At 47.2% G+C, this 15,979-nt stretch overlaps 1 protein-coding gene across 1 annotated transcript in view; it reads right to left on the bottom strand.

Moving 5' to 3' along the window:
- Positions 1 to 1,374: 1,374 nt before the first annotated feature.
- LOC140395483 (urotensin-2 receptor-like) overlaps positions 1,375 to 15,979 on the bottom strand; it is a 33,686-nt gene continuing 19,081 nt past the window's right edge. Inside the window, exon 2 of the mRNA XM_072483279.1 lies at positions 1,375 to 5,238. The gene's annotated coding sequence lies outside the window, so the exon portion shown is untranslated. The remainder of the gene's footprint in view (positions 5,239 to 15,979) is intronic.

The raw sequence follows: 15,979 nt of genomic DNA on the forward strand, positions 1-15,979 counted from the left end.
ACGAGCCTAGTGATTCGAAACAAACCTGTTGGACTTTAACCTGGTGTTGTCAGACTTCATACTGATTTATTTATCAATTTAAAAATACGGCGGGAAAACTGGCCAATGCCGCCGGCAGGTTACCTTCTATTTTTCCCGCCCGAGATGACACTTTGCCAACAAGTGGCAAAATTCCATCCTGCGTCTACTCTTGCCACTTCCAGGCATTAGTATTCTAATACCCTCTGTGTCAATCTCCATCCTCCACCCTCCATAAACACCTTCCCAAACACTGCTTCTTAAATCCTCATCAAAACCAAGTGAAATCAATGGGGAATGGAGATCGGATGGGATCTAAAACACATGGGTGCTCTGTTCTCTGGCTTTAAAGCACAAGAAGTAAATGTGAAAATGCTACTGTGAGCTTAGGAATATGCAATAAGTTTTGTAAAAAATGAATTATAGATCTTTTTAATGAAGATGAGTTTTTCTATAAAATGAAGCTGGAAGCGGCATTATGTGAATGCATTTATCTCCTAGAAATATGGCAGTTAATATTACTCGCTGAGTTCAAAATGCCTGTAACAGTATACAACAGTACTCCTGATATTTGAAGGTCACATATTTACTGATATGGTCAAGGAAACATATGTCATTAAGTACTGGGTCATAATCGTAAAATGTTTGTTTAATTTTTTTCTCACTTTTAGGGTGATTCATTCGATACTAAATTGTGCCAGCCAGGTCAGCATTCTTGCTTTTTTCCAAGAATAACTAAAGCTTTCAAATCAGTTTTTTGGACTGAATTGACATTAAACATATTTTTGCATAATGTATATTTTGGCCAACTAGTTTCAATTTTGCTTTCTCTTCCCATATCCATTCAGTTAATGCTACCACATTCTGGATCAGAACCGACAAAAAACAAGCTGTAAAAATTCAATTTACTCCATTTTTGTGTTGAAAACATCACATTGTAGGAATAGTGTATGTTGCGAATTTACATTCAAATGTAAGCACTGATATTTACAGCCTATAATAAGCATTTGACAGTCATTACATGACAACATTGAGACAGCACACTTCAAGTCTTGATCTGTTTCTAACACAAAACTAATTATATTAATTAAACAGCAGTCGCTCAAAGCAGGTAGTTTTATTGTCATTGTTCTGGGTTTTACTGGCAGAAACCCAGACCGTGCACAAGTCTCAAAAAAAAAATGGATGTATTGGCAGCTGGTGTTAATACGTGAATTATTTACTCAAAAAGGCCGACAACTAAAGTTGAAATAATTTTTCGGAATAATCAATTCTTTCTGTTCTTTCTATCAATGCCAAAATAGTCATGGGGGGAGAATCCACCCCCCCCCCCCCCGCCCCCCCCCCCCCCCCCCCTCCATGTGGCATGTTTCCCAGAGGCGGACGTGGCTTGCCATTGGCTGCCAGTGGGATATTCCAGTCCTCCCGATGCCTCCAACATTTTGTGTGGCTCACCGGGGGTGGGAGTGTGGGGGCCTTCAGCGGGACCGAAAGATTCTGTTAACGTGCAGGGCCGAGAAATCTTGCCCACGATTTTATTGAATCGTGGAGGAGGTTTGAGGTGCCGAATAGCCTACCACTGCTCCTATTTCTTATGTTCTTAGCCAGTTATAATCCCCATATGTTTCGAACATGGATGCTATTTTATTGTGATGGGAATCAAAGGTCTGCTAATTCCATGTGAACATTCAACAAGCAACAAAGATTTGCGTGTGGCAAAAGCAGCTTGCCTTCGGGGATTCAGGTGTTCTAATCATGAGCTACATTTCAAAAACAGAATCCAAAAACCAGCCTTATAAACAGATATAATGTTAAAAAACAAATGATTTCAAGATTAGAGTCATTACACAGAAAAAGTACAGAACTTTAATGAGGCCGCAATTGCAGTGCTTGTGGCTTTTGGGTATTTTGTAATGGAAAAGGTGCAAATTCACTGGGATAATACCTGGCATCAAAGGTTTAATTGTGCTTAGGGCTTTCGAATGAAAGCCTGTGGTCACCAGGAAAAAGAAAATTAAAAAAGAGCCCATGGTATTATTTTAAAAGTATGAAAAGTCTTGGGAGAGTAGGTCAGGAAAGGGTATATTGTCTTTGGCTAGTGAGTTGATTGCAGGGAAGTATAAACTGAGGAGTCCACAATAGGTTATTCAGATGAGGAATACATGATCACAAGTGACCATTGATGCTGTTTCAGTCACAGCATTTAACACTGATTTATGTAAACACTTGAAAAATATGAAATTGTGGGAGGAAGGGGTAGAGAAATGGGTTAAGGGCAGGGACCTTGATGGTGGAGCTCGTATAAATAGGTATACCAAATTGTTCATGTTTTTGTGATTATTTAATTTAAAGATGACAGGCGGGATTCTCCATCGGCAGGATCCTCCGCTTTGCTGCCAGGGCACTCACGCCCACGATTTCCACAAGGCGTGGGGTGGCCGCAATGGGAAACCCTATTGGCTGGCTGCCGGGTCAGAGGATCCCGCTGCCGGTGGGGGTGCGCCAAGCCAGAAAGTGGGTCTGGCGGGATGAAGAATCCCGCTCGATGTACCTTTTAAGTTAGAAATAAATTAAATGTACTAATGCTGAAATGTACAGATGTAATCACTGGTATTTCTTGACCGGAAAATATACTGAAGATACTAATTGAGGTTTAATGGGTGTGTTGACTGTAAGAACACATACATATTTAGTATAGTTAAAATATTAAAGGATTATTTGAATAAAATAAAGGTTACAGCAAGAAGCAAACAGAATGTTGGCACTGACATTTTCTTGCCTTTAATAAAAATCGCTCTGTTATCATTACTTTGCATTAAATTGTAAGTTCGCTTTTGCCCTTCTATCTCAGTGCAGTAAGAATACTTTAAACATGTGCAAGGCACTGACTTCAGGCAATGTTATCTCTCATATACATGTCTGTGTGTTTTGGGACATACAAAACTTTATAAAGTGCAAGAAAAATACTGCTTTTACACACAAGGTAATTTTATCAATTATACTCCTGGTGGAATTGTTGTCCTTTACAGCTATGTCACAGGAATTAGGTTGATGTAAAGTAATGTTTCATTATTCCTCTGACAAAGTCTGGGAAACAACATGTAAAGAAGCAACCCATGAGAACATTCTTAACTCTGGTTTCCTTGTGGAAACAAAATAAATGACGTGGGTGTGTGAAGTACAATATTTATGTTTGAGATATCGCATTCGGATGATGGAAATATTTAAATCAATTCATTCAATCTGCAATTGTCTCGTACAAGTTCTCACTGACTTTAAATATCTGTTGTTGTCTCTGTTTCTTTTCCTTTCTTTCTCATTTTCCCTTTCTGTAGCATTCACTGATCTCTCTCAGTAACTCTTGTCTCCCACTCTTCACTCTTTGTGTAACTGTGTCCTCACCCTTGACTTCTTGATCTTCCCTATTTTTTTTATCAGTATCTCTGTGTCACTCTGTCACATTTACCTTGATCGATGTACTAAATTGCAAACATTTCACTTTTTTAAGATCCAGAGTAGGTTGAAAAATGGTAACCAGCATGTACTGGGTAAGAAGGAAGGGGCGAACTGGCAACTCCTGGAACCTGCATGGGTTAAAGATAAAGAGGGTGACAGGGGATTCTGGGAAGTGAGAGTGGGTCATGTAGGAAACGGGATCTGCTGGGTCTTGGAAAGTGCTGATGTCAGGGGATTGGGGACATCTGAATTGTGGCGCGGAACAATATCAGCCTGTGAGCACTCAGGGGGTGCTTTGTGACCCCTGGAGAACGTACTGAAGCTTCAGCGGTTCTGGGTCTGAGTCTGACATCTCTCAAGTAGAGAGGTGGAAATCCTTTAAGGATCTTGCGATCTGGTGATATTTAGGGAGGATGTTCCAGTATCTAGTTGAGTCCCAAGGGAGCACATAGGGAGGTCACAACTTGAGGACTTGGGAAGGAAAACATAATTCCTGAGAGTAGAGTGGAAAGCCATGACTTTCAAGGGCAGATCACCAGCCTTTGGGAAGAGACTGTGAATGTTGGTTAAGTTATGAAGGTAAGTGTGTGGAGGGGTGGGAGCGGAATGAGGTGGGGGGTATTGTATCCACTGCATTTGCGAATGAGAAAAATGACACTGAGGCTGACAAGTTATACTAAAGGCTATTGACTTTGCACATGTATCTACCACAAAATATTACCCTAGAAGTCTCAGGTTTTAAAATGAAAACTTATCTGTCTTCACAGAGCAGTAAGACTATGATCATAATTGATTAAATGTAATTTTTATGTTGCAGCTTGTCTCAGGGTGCATCTGCACTGTGCAAGGTCCAACTTTTCCCCAGTTCTACTGCAGCCGAAATTGTGATTTAAAAACAAAAAGTTTTATTTACATTGATGGAGAGCCAGGAGAAGCAGGAATGATTTTCCCTGCTCGACAGAAAAGATTGTATTGGTGTAAGTCCACAATTACCTCTCACTGTTTGCCTCTGCCAATGCACCACAACCCCCACCCCCCACCCCCCCCCCCCCCCAATCTCCTGGATGTACCTGGAGATTGCTTAGCATTCAAACAGACCATATTTGGGAAGGCCTTGCTCAGCAAAATGCAGGAGTGAGCCTGGCTGGTGTCCTCCCAGTTCACTGCTATTATTACAATGAAGCCCAAGATCAAATTTCTTGTGATCCTTGGATGATCGCCTTCAAGTGCAGAGATCGTTGCATGTATTTGGTGCCCAAAAATTGGGCTACACCAATTTCATATCCCAGTACACTTCTGTTTTAGACAGAGAACTCATGTAAACGTTATTCAGTAATGGGGAATCTTGCTTTTTGCATTCATAACAGCCACTTGAACCTAATCTGTTTATTTTCCCCTTAGACATTACAAGCAGAACCTTTATAGATGAATACACTCCTGTAGAAGGACTTGAATGAATAAAGCCGTTCAATTCAAGGACTTCAAGCAAGGAAAATCTATCTATGTATTGACAAAGTGGCAGGTTTGGGTGTCAAACGTTTCGAGCCTGCAGCTTTTGATTTCTCAGAAGCCATATCAAAAATTTAGCTTTTGTTTAAAAACTAATACTTCCGTATATCTTCTTCACGAATGCACTTTTCTCCATCATGTATGGTTGGACATAAAGCTTCAGACAGAAGGAAGCGGTGATCAGGTTTCAAGATGTGATATCGTTGCTCCACAGAAATAGCAAGTTTCATTCTGCTTGATGGTGCATCATTTTCTCTGCAACACAATAACATTGGTACAATAAATATAAAAATGAACAAACTCCACTTTCTCTGCATATGTGCTCTAGTTCTACTTCTTGATTATGTCTGTGATTAGTTGTCCCCTCTATCTGTGTAATTTCTACTGAAGTTACCATCTGTTGTCTTATTGGCTTGAATTAACAGGCACAATTTAACTAATGAGAACAGAGTCCCATCGCAGGTTAGATAGGGAGGCTCAGCGGGGAACACGTGGCTGAGGCCACTTATAGCCCCATTTTTGGCACTGAGGAGCTCCGCTCGCCGAAAATCCTCAGTGTAACGAGATATTTTACATGGCGTCCCGATCTCTGGAGCCCCCGACGTGACCCTCAACCCACCCCAAGCCCCAACTCACTATGAATGCTCCCCGTGCTCCCCTGCACCCCCCAACACCCGCGCAGGGCATCCCGGCCCAATCGCCACCACGTGAAAAATGCCAGCATTGCAGTGCTAACCTGGTACCATGGTAGTACCATTGCCAGCTGTCAGTGCCACCTGGGCACCTTGACAGTGACAGTCTGGCACCCAGGTGACACTGCCAGGATTCCAAGCTGGAATTGCCAGGGTGCCAGGGTGACACCAGCAGTGCCAGTATACCACCTTGCCCAAAGAGCATGCACCTGGAGGCCACCGATCACCTGATAGACCCCCATGAGTGCTGTTCTGTCTGGTCCCCATTTGTGGAGACCAGTACTGAACAGCGCTCGCTCGAGGTCTCTGTGGTGAATGGGATAAATCCCAATAACTCTGGTGCCTTGGGGAAACTGCATATTAGAGTGAGACTCGTTTGATCTTGTGAGGCATTGCGAGCTAGGTACATTCCGGGAGCGGGATCTCACGGCTTCTACCCGCCATGTTGTGCTGCGACGTGCTGCTTTTCAGATGCTGCATGGCCGCTCGATCACACCCAACATCTTTCCACGGCGAATGGTTAGAATGTACAAACTGTTACCACAGGCAAATAGTACAGGCCCATTCAAGTGGAATCTATAAAAGCACATGAACTAGAATGGAAGAGATGGATGTGCTGATGGAGTTAGATAAAGTGCGTGGAAGGTGGCTTCTGTGGAGTACAAAGACTGGCCAGGATCTGTAGGGCTGAATGGTTTGTTGTTGTGTTAGAAGTATTTAGTAATATCTACACTCGTTGAATGTTTCTAACTGCTCACGCACAAAGGATAGCTGCATATCAGGTGGAAAATTCTCCAGAGTAACTGTTAGGAAGAAGTTGAAGATCTCCGTTCCATGCAACTAATCATTTTGAATGTTTTGCTTCATGCACTTGTGTTCTTGGTCTGATGAAAGCACTCTAAACTGTCACTATCCAATAGGAACATTCGAATACAATACCAAATGTTTTACTTCATGCATGTTAGGAAACTAAAAGTAGTTTTCAGGGATTTATATTTATATTAGAAATAAGGTATAGTTTGAAATGGGTTGAATTTAATGTTTCTGTGCCTGGAAAGGTAAAACCTATAGATAGATTCATGCTGGACAAAGGTGCTTGTATGTGTGGGGGTTGGTTTCAGTTCCAATGGTGATTCTATTATGCTTAGAGAGGGCTACAGCATGAATGATAAATACACCAATAATGGTAGCTTAGCAATTGGGCCTTGTAAGGTAGAGGAGCTTTTAAGTTTTATTTTAGCTAATTTGATTGCAATTGCAGTTGGTAGTGAGGTGAAACAGCTCTCTCAGTTCTGCGAGGAGCAGTTGGAAGGCTCAAGGGGGAACATCTCTATTAGCCTTGCTAGAAAAAGCCATATTATGGAGTATTGGTTAAGAAAACATATGCCAGAAACCAAAAGTTCAGCTAGTTAAGAAAACTAGAGAAATGAAGAGAAGTTTCCAATAAGTCTGGAGTTAAGGGAATAGAACAAACTGGAAACCATAACACATTACTGTTCAGTAGAATTAGAGAGAGTTAAAAAGGCATTGGACCATGAGAGGCCGGAAATGTATCTGCAGTAGTGCTAGCATTTGTGAGAAATTACACAGTTTGGGAGACATTGTTTGAAGTAATTGTTAAAATAGGTGGCTGGACCTAGGAGTTTGTGTAAAAGCCTTTAAGCCAAGGGAGAAGTGTGAAACCTGAAAGGGAAAACATGATGGAAGCGGCAGAAGGAAAGCACAATTCAAAAATAGAAATGAAAGTGTGACTTTTGAAAGCAAAATTTGAAATCACTTGTGTGGAAGCCACAGTTCAGCGAGACAAGGTGGCTCACGGTATAAGAATCATCTGAGGAGGTTTCAAGGAGAAATCCACTGACATTCACTTGGGTTCAGAGATGAGTGTGTCTTACCACAGTCATCCTATGTGCTTAAAAGGGACTTTGTGTTTGAATGTAGCTTCATCGAATCCTACAGTGCAGAAGGAGGCCATTTGGCTCATCAAGTCTGCACCGACCCTTTGAAAGAACACTTCACCCAAGCCCACTCCCAATAACTCCCCAACCTAACCTACACATCTTTGGACAGTAAGGGGCAATTTATCATGGTCAATCAACCTGACCTGCACATCTTTGGACTGTGGGAGGAAACCAAAGCAACCAGAGGAAACCCACGCAGGCACAGGGATGTACTTTGTAATCTGTGTTAATCTTAAAATCTGTGTGTAATTCTTAGCTAAGGGGAAGTAAACGAAAATTGCATCACAGTCCAATTTTTTCATGTTTAATAAATGGGGCGGGATCCTCCATTCCACCCATTTACTGGTGCGGCGTGCCCCTGCTGCCAGTGGGATTCTCCGTCCTGGCAGCCGGCCACTGGGGTTTCCCATTGTGGGCACCGCTACGCTACTGGGAAATCCGCGGACGTGAGTGCGCTGCCGGTAAAACGGAGGATCCCGCCGACGGAAAATCTAGGCCATTTTTTTTTCTTGTTGTTAAAACTAATTAGCAAGTCCGTGACTCTGTTCCTCCACGTTTAAAAATAAAGTTAAAGTTACGGCCTTTTGAGCCTGGGTTCCATTCTGGGATCTTCTCGTGCAGTTACACTATCCACTGGGATCGTAACAATAGCATACTCTGCCTGCTATGGAATTTCTGAAAGATTGTCACACAATTCATTGGAACACAATCATGCAGAGAATTGCTTTATTGATTTAAAGGATGTATTTGCGGCAAGCATCATTCACCTCTGTGTTCACTGGCCTATATTACCTACCGGGAGTGCACGTATGAGATGTAATACGGTAAGCCTCCTGTACTACAGGTACAGGGGTAGATCCCTGCCTGCTGGCTCCGCCCAGGAGGCGGAGTATAAATGTGTGTGCTCACCGAGCCGCTGCCATTTCGGCAGCAGCTGTAGGAGGCCACACATCTCTGCTTAATAAAGCCTTGATTACTCTCTACTCTCGTCTCGTTGTAATTGATAGTGCATCAATATATTACGCAGCGATTTTACAGCGATGGATCTTCGCACAAGCCAGATCGCCTGCAGCTGCACCCTCAAGCAGCCAACTCCACATCGGCCTTCGACCACTGGCTAGTCTGCTTTGAAGCCTACATCGGATCAGCCACAGAACCACCCTCAGAGGCACAGAAACTACAGACCCTGTTCACACGGTTGTACCTTACTGTCTGCGGCCTCACGACCCTTACGGTCGACCCACCTTCCCTGTTGTGAACCTCACCCCGAATTGCAAACCTGTCGCCACCAGGAGCAGACGGTACAGTGCCCAGGACAGGACCTTCATCAGGTCGGAGGTCCACCGGCTACTGCGAGAAGGCATCATCGAGGCCAGCAACAGCCCCTGGAGAACCCAAGTGGTAGTTGTAAAGACTGGGGAGAAACACAGGATGGTCATTGACTACAGTCAGACCATCAATCGGTACATGCACCTCGACGCGTACCCCCTCCCACGCATATCTGATATGGTCAATCAGATTGCACAGTACCGGGTCTTCTCTACAGTGGACCTAAAATATGCCTACCACCAGCTCCCCATCCGCAAGGCGGACCGCCAATATACGGCGTGCGGAGCTGACTGCCGCCTTTACCACTTCCTTAGGGTTCCCTTCGGCGTCACTAATGGGGTCTCGGTCTTCCAACGGGAGATGGACCGAATGGTTGACCGGTATGGACTGCGGGCCACTTTCCCGTACCTGGATAACATCACCATCTGCGGCCACGACCCGCAGGACCACGACGCTCACCTTTTCAAATTTCTCCACACCACCAAACTCCTGAACGTAATGTATAATAAGGAGAAGTGCGTGTTCAGCACCAACCGCTTAGCCATCCTGGGCTATGTGGTGCAAAATGGAGTCCTAGGGCCCGACCCCGATCGCATGCGCCCCCCCATGGAACTCCCCCTCCCCCACGGCCCCAAGGCCCTCAAACGATGCCTGGGATTCTTCTCATACTATGCCCAGTGGGACCCTAGCTATACGGACAAGGCCTGCCCACTCATTCACTCCACAGTTTTCCCCCTGACGGCCGAGGCTCACCAGGCCTTCAACCGCATCAAGGCGGGCATCGCCAAGGCCAAGGCACCTTTCAAGTTGCGAGCGATGCATCAAACGTCGCTCTAGCTGCCACTCTCAACCAGGCAGGCAGATCAGTGGCATTCTTTTGCCGCACCCTCCATGCCTCCGAAATTCGGCACTCCTCCGTCGAAGAGGAGGCCCAAGCCATTGTTGAAGCTATGCGGCATTGGAGGCATTACCTGGCTGGCAGGAGATTCACTCTCCTCACTGACCAACGGTCGGTTGCCTTCATGTTCAATAACACACAGCGGGGCAAGATCAAAAATGATAAAATCTTGAGGTGGAGGATCGAGCTCTCCACCTACAATTACAAGATTTTGTATCGCCCCGGTAAGCTCAACGAGCCCCCCGGTGCCCTATCCCGAGGTCATGTGCCAGCGCACAAGTGGACCGACTCCGGGCTCTACACGATGGTCTCTGTCACCTCGGGGTCATCCGGTTCTATCACTTCATAAAGGCCCGCAACCTACCCTACTCCATTGTGGACGTCAGGGCGGTCGGACCAAAGACTGCCAGGTCTGTGTGGAGTGCAAACCGCACTTCTACCGGCCAGACCGGGCGCACCTGGTGAAGGCCTCCCGCCCCTTTGAACGCCTCAGCATGGACTTCAAAGGGCCCCTCCCCTCGCCCGACCGAAACACGTACTTTCTTAACGTGGTCGACGAATACTCCAGATTCCCCTTCGCCATCCCATGCCCCGATATGACGTCTGCCACAGTCATCAAGGCCCTCAATACCATCTTCACTCTGTTTGGCTTCCCTGCTTACGTCCACAGCGACCGGGGATCCTCCTTTATGAGTGATGAGCTGCGTCAATTCCTGCTCAGCAAGGGCATTGCCTCAAGCAGGACAACCAGCTACAACCCCCGGGGAAACGGGCAGGTGGAGAGGGAGAACGGGACAGTCTGGAAGGCCGTCCTGCTGGCCCTATGGTCTAAAAATCTCCCGGTCTCCCGCTGGCAGGAGGCCCTCCCCAACGCCCTCCACTCCATCCGGTCGCTACTTTGCACTGCGGCTAATGCAACCCCCCCCATGAACGTCTCTTTGCCTTCCCCAGGAAGACCACCTCCGGGGTTTCACTCCCAACATGGCTGGCAGCTCCAGGACCCGTTCTCCTCCGCAGACACGTGCGGCTCCACAAGGCGGACCTGTTGGTCGAGAGGGTACAGCTACTCCATGCAAACCCGCAGTACGCCTATGTGGCGTACCCCGGTGGCCGACAAGACACAGTCTCCCTCAGGGACCTGGCACCAGCTGGGTCCCCACCGCCCCCCTCAACTGCCCCGGCGCCACCCATCCTCCCCCCCAGCGCACCTCACCATAGTCCCCGCTCCAGGACGATCCGTCCTCCCATTCGTTCCACCCGGGGATGAAGATGAGGACTACACGCTCCCTGAGTCACAGGCGACCACGCCGGCGCCTGCATCACCACCGAGAATGCGGTGCTCACAACGGAGGATCAAGGCACCCGACCGGCTGAATTTGTGAACTTTTCCAGAACTGTACACCTAAAAAAAGTGCTCAATTACATGTAAATAGTTTTCCACCACCCCCGCCGGACTCTTTTTTTTTAACAGGAGGTGAATGTGGTAGTCACCACTGTTGTATATAGTGCACGTATGAGATGTAATACGGTAAGGCTCCTGTACTACAGGTACGGGGGTAGATCCCTGCCTGCCTCCCAGGAGGCGGAGTATAAATGTGTGTGCTCACCGAGCTGCAGCCATTTCGGCAGCAGCTGTAGGAGGCCACACATCTCTGCTTAATAAAGCCTCGATTACTCTCTACTCCCGTCTCGTCGAAATTGATAGTGCATCAGTCTGGAAACGCCTTTGATTTAAAATACTCATCCTTCATATCTCTCAATACCTGCGCTACCTCCTTCAGCCCTACAAGTCTCCAAATGTTAGCCCTCCCCTTATTCTAGCCTTTTGCACATCTCCAGTTTATTAGCTTCACCATTAGCTGACAGGCCTTCAGATTCCTCAGCGCTATGATCTGCAAATCCCCCCACCCCCCCCTCTGCTCATCTCTCTTCTTTAAGTCCCTTCTGAAAATTTGGGCTGAAATGTGATCTGGATGAGGGTGTGATTAATTGCCCACAGTTTTGTTTTTGGAGGACCACAGGCCATTTTCCTCTGGCCTTTCTGTACAATATACACCTAGCCCTCATGAGGCCTGGTTACCCATTTTAAATTGAGGACATAAGTCAGATTTTCTTCCGCACCTCAATTTCATTTGATAGTGTGGGGTTTCGGAAACCATTTAAATGTATCCCACATTTGAGAGATTATGAAGAAACTGGGAAGCCTGCTGAGGAGACTGTAACATTCTGAAAGATAAGTGTGAAGTGTTTTCACACCATCATATGTCATTGTAGTGCTGTATTATAATGTAGATGTATTTTGCGCTCTAACGTCCAAACAGGGGCCTCATTTCTGGGGGTGGGGTCAGTGTGGGGATGTGTGGTCTATCGCGTGGGTCCATTTAGGCTGGGGGTCCTCCTATTACAGGGGTCCCTGTGTCGGTTTTCCTATTACAGCGGTGCCTGTGAGGGTCCCGCTCTCATAGGGGTCCCAGTGGGGTATCCCTATTACAGGGGTCCCTCTGGAGATTTCCCTATTACAGGGGTGCCTGTGGTGGTTTTCATATTACAGGGGTGCCTGTGGGGGGTCTTGCTATCACAGGGGTCCCTGTGGGGAGCCCTCCTATTACAGGGGTCCCTGTAAGGGGGTCCCCCTATTACAGGGGTCCCTGGGGGTGTGTCAGGTCATTCCCACACATGGAGTTAGGGGGGCACCCAGGCAATCCCCGGGCGGGAATGCTGTCTTGTGTGAAGGGGGGAGGTGGGTTTGGGGCTGATTTGTGGTGCAGGGAGGGGGGTGGCTATTGGAACTTGCTATCGGGCTGTCCACTCAAGAAGGCGGCCGGATAGTGGAATTCCCTGGGAATCCATCGTAAATTAAATTTACATGGCGTGGGACACTGAATTGCTTACCATTTAGCACTCCCAAGGGGGATCGTAAACCGATTGCAATACAGCTCCGGTGGGAGAACATAGGCTGGATTCTCCGTTCTGGAGACGAAGTCCCCACGCCGACGTGACAATTTCACGCCGATTTCACGGCGGAAAAATCGTCGGGTCCCTGTTCCGGGAGTGGGGGAGGGGGGTTCTAGTAGCCAGGCAGCATAGAGCACCCGGCCCTAGCTGCCGATACGGCATGGAGAATTGTTGGGTCCTGCAGTGGCTGCGCCTTGCTTCATGGTAGATGCTGCTCGCGGAACCGGCCACCAAAATAGTTCCGCCCTTCGACCGGCTCACACTCCCTGGACTGCCTGGAGCACAGTTCCCCAGCCCCGAATATGTCCACCCCTGTCTGTGGATCGGTCCTCCCCCGACTGTGGCGGTGCTGGACTGAGTCCGCAGCCGCCACGATGAGTTCCCGGCGGGTGAGACCACACGTGTCCCACCCCATTGAGAACTCGGTCGGTCGGGGGCGAAGCATCAGGGGCCGGGCCTCAGGCGATGGCCTGAGGCCGTGGATACGTGGCGCGGCGTCATCACAGGGTACGCCGCTTTGGAGGGGGCAGTGCATCGCAGAAGCCTCGCTGCCCCCGATTCTGTCGGGAATTTGGATTCTCCGGTCCGTCACTGTACGCGGTTTCGGCGTCGACGACCGGAGAATCCAGCCCCTTATCTCCCCAACGGAGTATCCATTTTGCACTGCGATTTCACCAGATAAAAACCTGAGCAGAATACCCACCTGCTGTGTCCTTCCATCCTGGCTTTGACATTTGGGGGGTGGGGGGAGGGAAATTAACCACCTGTCACATTACGTTGATCGACAAACATTCTGCTTTTAATTGAAATTAACACCTTCTGCACTTTCCTTCCCAGAGAGTAGCCTATTGTTTGGAAAGCTGTGACTCGTCAAGTGCTGATAGGTTTCAGCACAGTAATCTTTCATCTAAGAACGAATGAGTATTTCAAGAAGTTATAATACCTTGGATGTGTTTACTCAAGCTTACAAATATTACAAGATTTTTCACATGAATGTATTTTTTATCAAGGATACTGAGGCTTTTATCAGAGGATGAGAGATTCTTTTCCCCAAGGAATGTACAATATTTTCCATCGAAATGCATTGAATCTAAGGACTCTACATACTGCATGCTGCGGAGTGGCTACAGAGGGTATATGAGGGGCATAGAGATGGCACCAGGTGGTATGGGTAATCTGAGTGGGTAAGCCCGATACATGGGGGGGGGGGGGGGCATAGTTATGGCACAGGGTGGCTCGGATTATCTGAGGTGGCATGGACTGGCATGGCATGTGAGGGAGGTGAGGAGTGTGATTTAGGGAGCCTTTATAAACATTGTTGTGGGTTGGGATGTTGTGTTGGAGAATGGAGGTAGACTTCCTTATTTGCCTCATCCAAACATGCACCCCTCCCACACTCCAGCATGACTTACAAACTGCACATTTTGCCAGGCCCTGGTGTGAAAAGACGAAAATGGCATGTGACTTCACACACGTGTCACATGTACAGTCTGCAAAAAGTGTGCAAGTTAGGTTTGTCCAAGCCCAGAGGAAGATTCAGCCCCTTTTCTCTTTGATCAAGATTATGATCGCTTATCCTACTATTAGCGTAGGATTTTCTCATCCCCCACCGTGGTGTGTTTTCTCGAGGCTGCTCTCCATTGACAGCCGGCAGGATCTTCCAGTCACACCGATGTCCAAGTCATTCTGTGTGGCTTCCCTGTCCCCCTGTCGGGGGGCTGCCTTTGGGGGGGACCAGAAGATCCTGCCAAAGGGAAGGGCCAGAAAAATCTCTCCCTCTGTCTTTATGTGGCTTGGTGTCAAATTTTGCTTAGTTCTGCTCATGGACTAGCTTGGCAAGTATTGCAATGATAAAGATGCTATATAAACACAAGGGGCTGGTTTCCCCGCTCCCGACGCCGAAATCACATTTTGACTCTGAAATCGGGGTGGCGCCGGTTTTCGGATTCTCCGCCCCCTAAAAAGCGGCGTACTCTAGGAGTACACCGCGCCATGCATCCACAGCCTCAGGCCATTGCCTCAGGCCCGCCTCGCGATGCTCCATCTCCGACTGTCTGAGTTCCCGACGGTGTGGGACACGTGTGGTCTCACCCGTCGTGAACTTAACGCGGAGGCTGCGGACTCAGTCCAGCGGCGCCACAGTTGGGGGATGGTCGGTCCGCGGGCACCTTCATTCAGGGCTGGGGCACTGTGGTCAGGTGGTCTGGGGCACGGGAGCGGCTGAAGTGGGGCGCTATTTTTGCAGTCAGGGTCCGTGGGCTGACTCCGCATGAAGCATGGCGCGGCCGCTGCAGGTCGCCGCCATGCGCATGCGCGGCCACGGACCCGGAAATGCTCAGGGCTGTATTGGCAGTGAGAGCTGGGAGCTCAGTGCTGCCTTCCTGCTCTGCCCCAGCAAAACGGTCAATCAGTGGCCGTTTTGCGCCAGTTTTCCTGGCGTAAAACACCACCATTTTCACGCCGGCGCGGGGACTTAGTCTCCCAAACGGAGAATCCAGCCCAGGTTATTGCAGTTGTTGATGCATACGTTGATATTCCTTCATTCACAATACCACAAATGTATGTATTTCAATTTATAATCATTGAGTTTGACTCACCGTTAGAATGTTTTGAGGTCCGCAAACCTTCACTGTGAGAGTACCCTTATTAACTCTGGCTGAAGCAACCAGCTCCCTCATGCAGTGACTATTGATATACCAGGCACCCCAAAAATCTCTTGATTACATGTGGAAATGATTAAGATGCTTTTGAGTCTCTGTGACAATTAAATCCTCAGTAATAATGCTAACAATATAAGTAATCATTAAATAAGATAGTTCAAATGCGGAAATTATGTTTGAATGCATTAGTTATCTTCGGTATGCAGGAGGATTCTAAAATCTCCAAAGTGATTTTAAAAGATATGAACTATAAATTATGACATTTGAATCAACCTTTGAAGCCTCAATAATCCTTCTAAAAATGGGGGTCACGTCCATGCACCTTTAGACATAGTCACCTCATAAGCACTTTATAAAATGTGTTTGAAATGTGAAGCAAGCCCACTGGTAATTCAAATTAATCTATGTGACCCATCTTATCGAATGAATTGATTGTGCAAGCAAATCTTTAATCATAATCAAATGTTTTAAAAACCAACAATTCAGTGGCCTCGGTATCCA

This window comes from Scyliorhinus torazame, chromosome 18, assembly GCF_047496885.1.
Source record: "Scyliorhinus torazame isolate Kashiwa2021f chromosome 18, sScyTor2.1, whole genome shotgun sequence".
In the NCBI taxonomy this organism is placed as follows: Eukaryota; Metazoa; Chordata; class Chondrichthyes; order Carcharhiniformes; family Scyliorhinidae; genus Scyliorhinus; species Scyliorhinus torazame.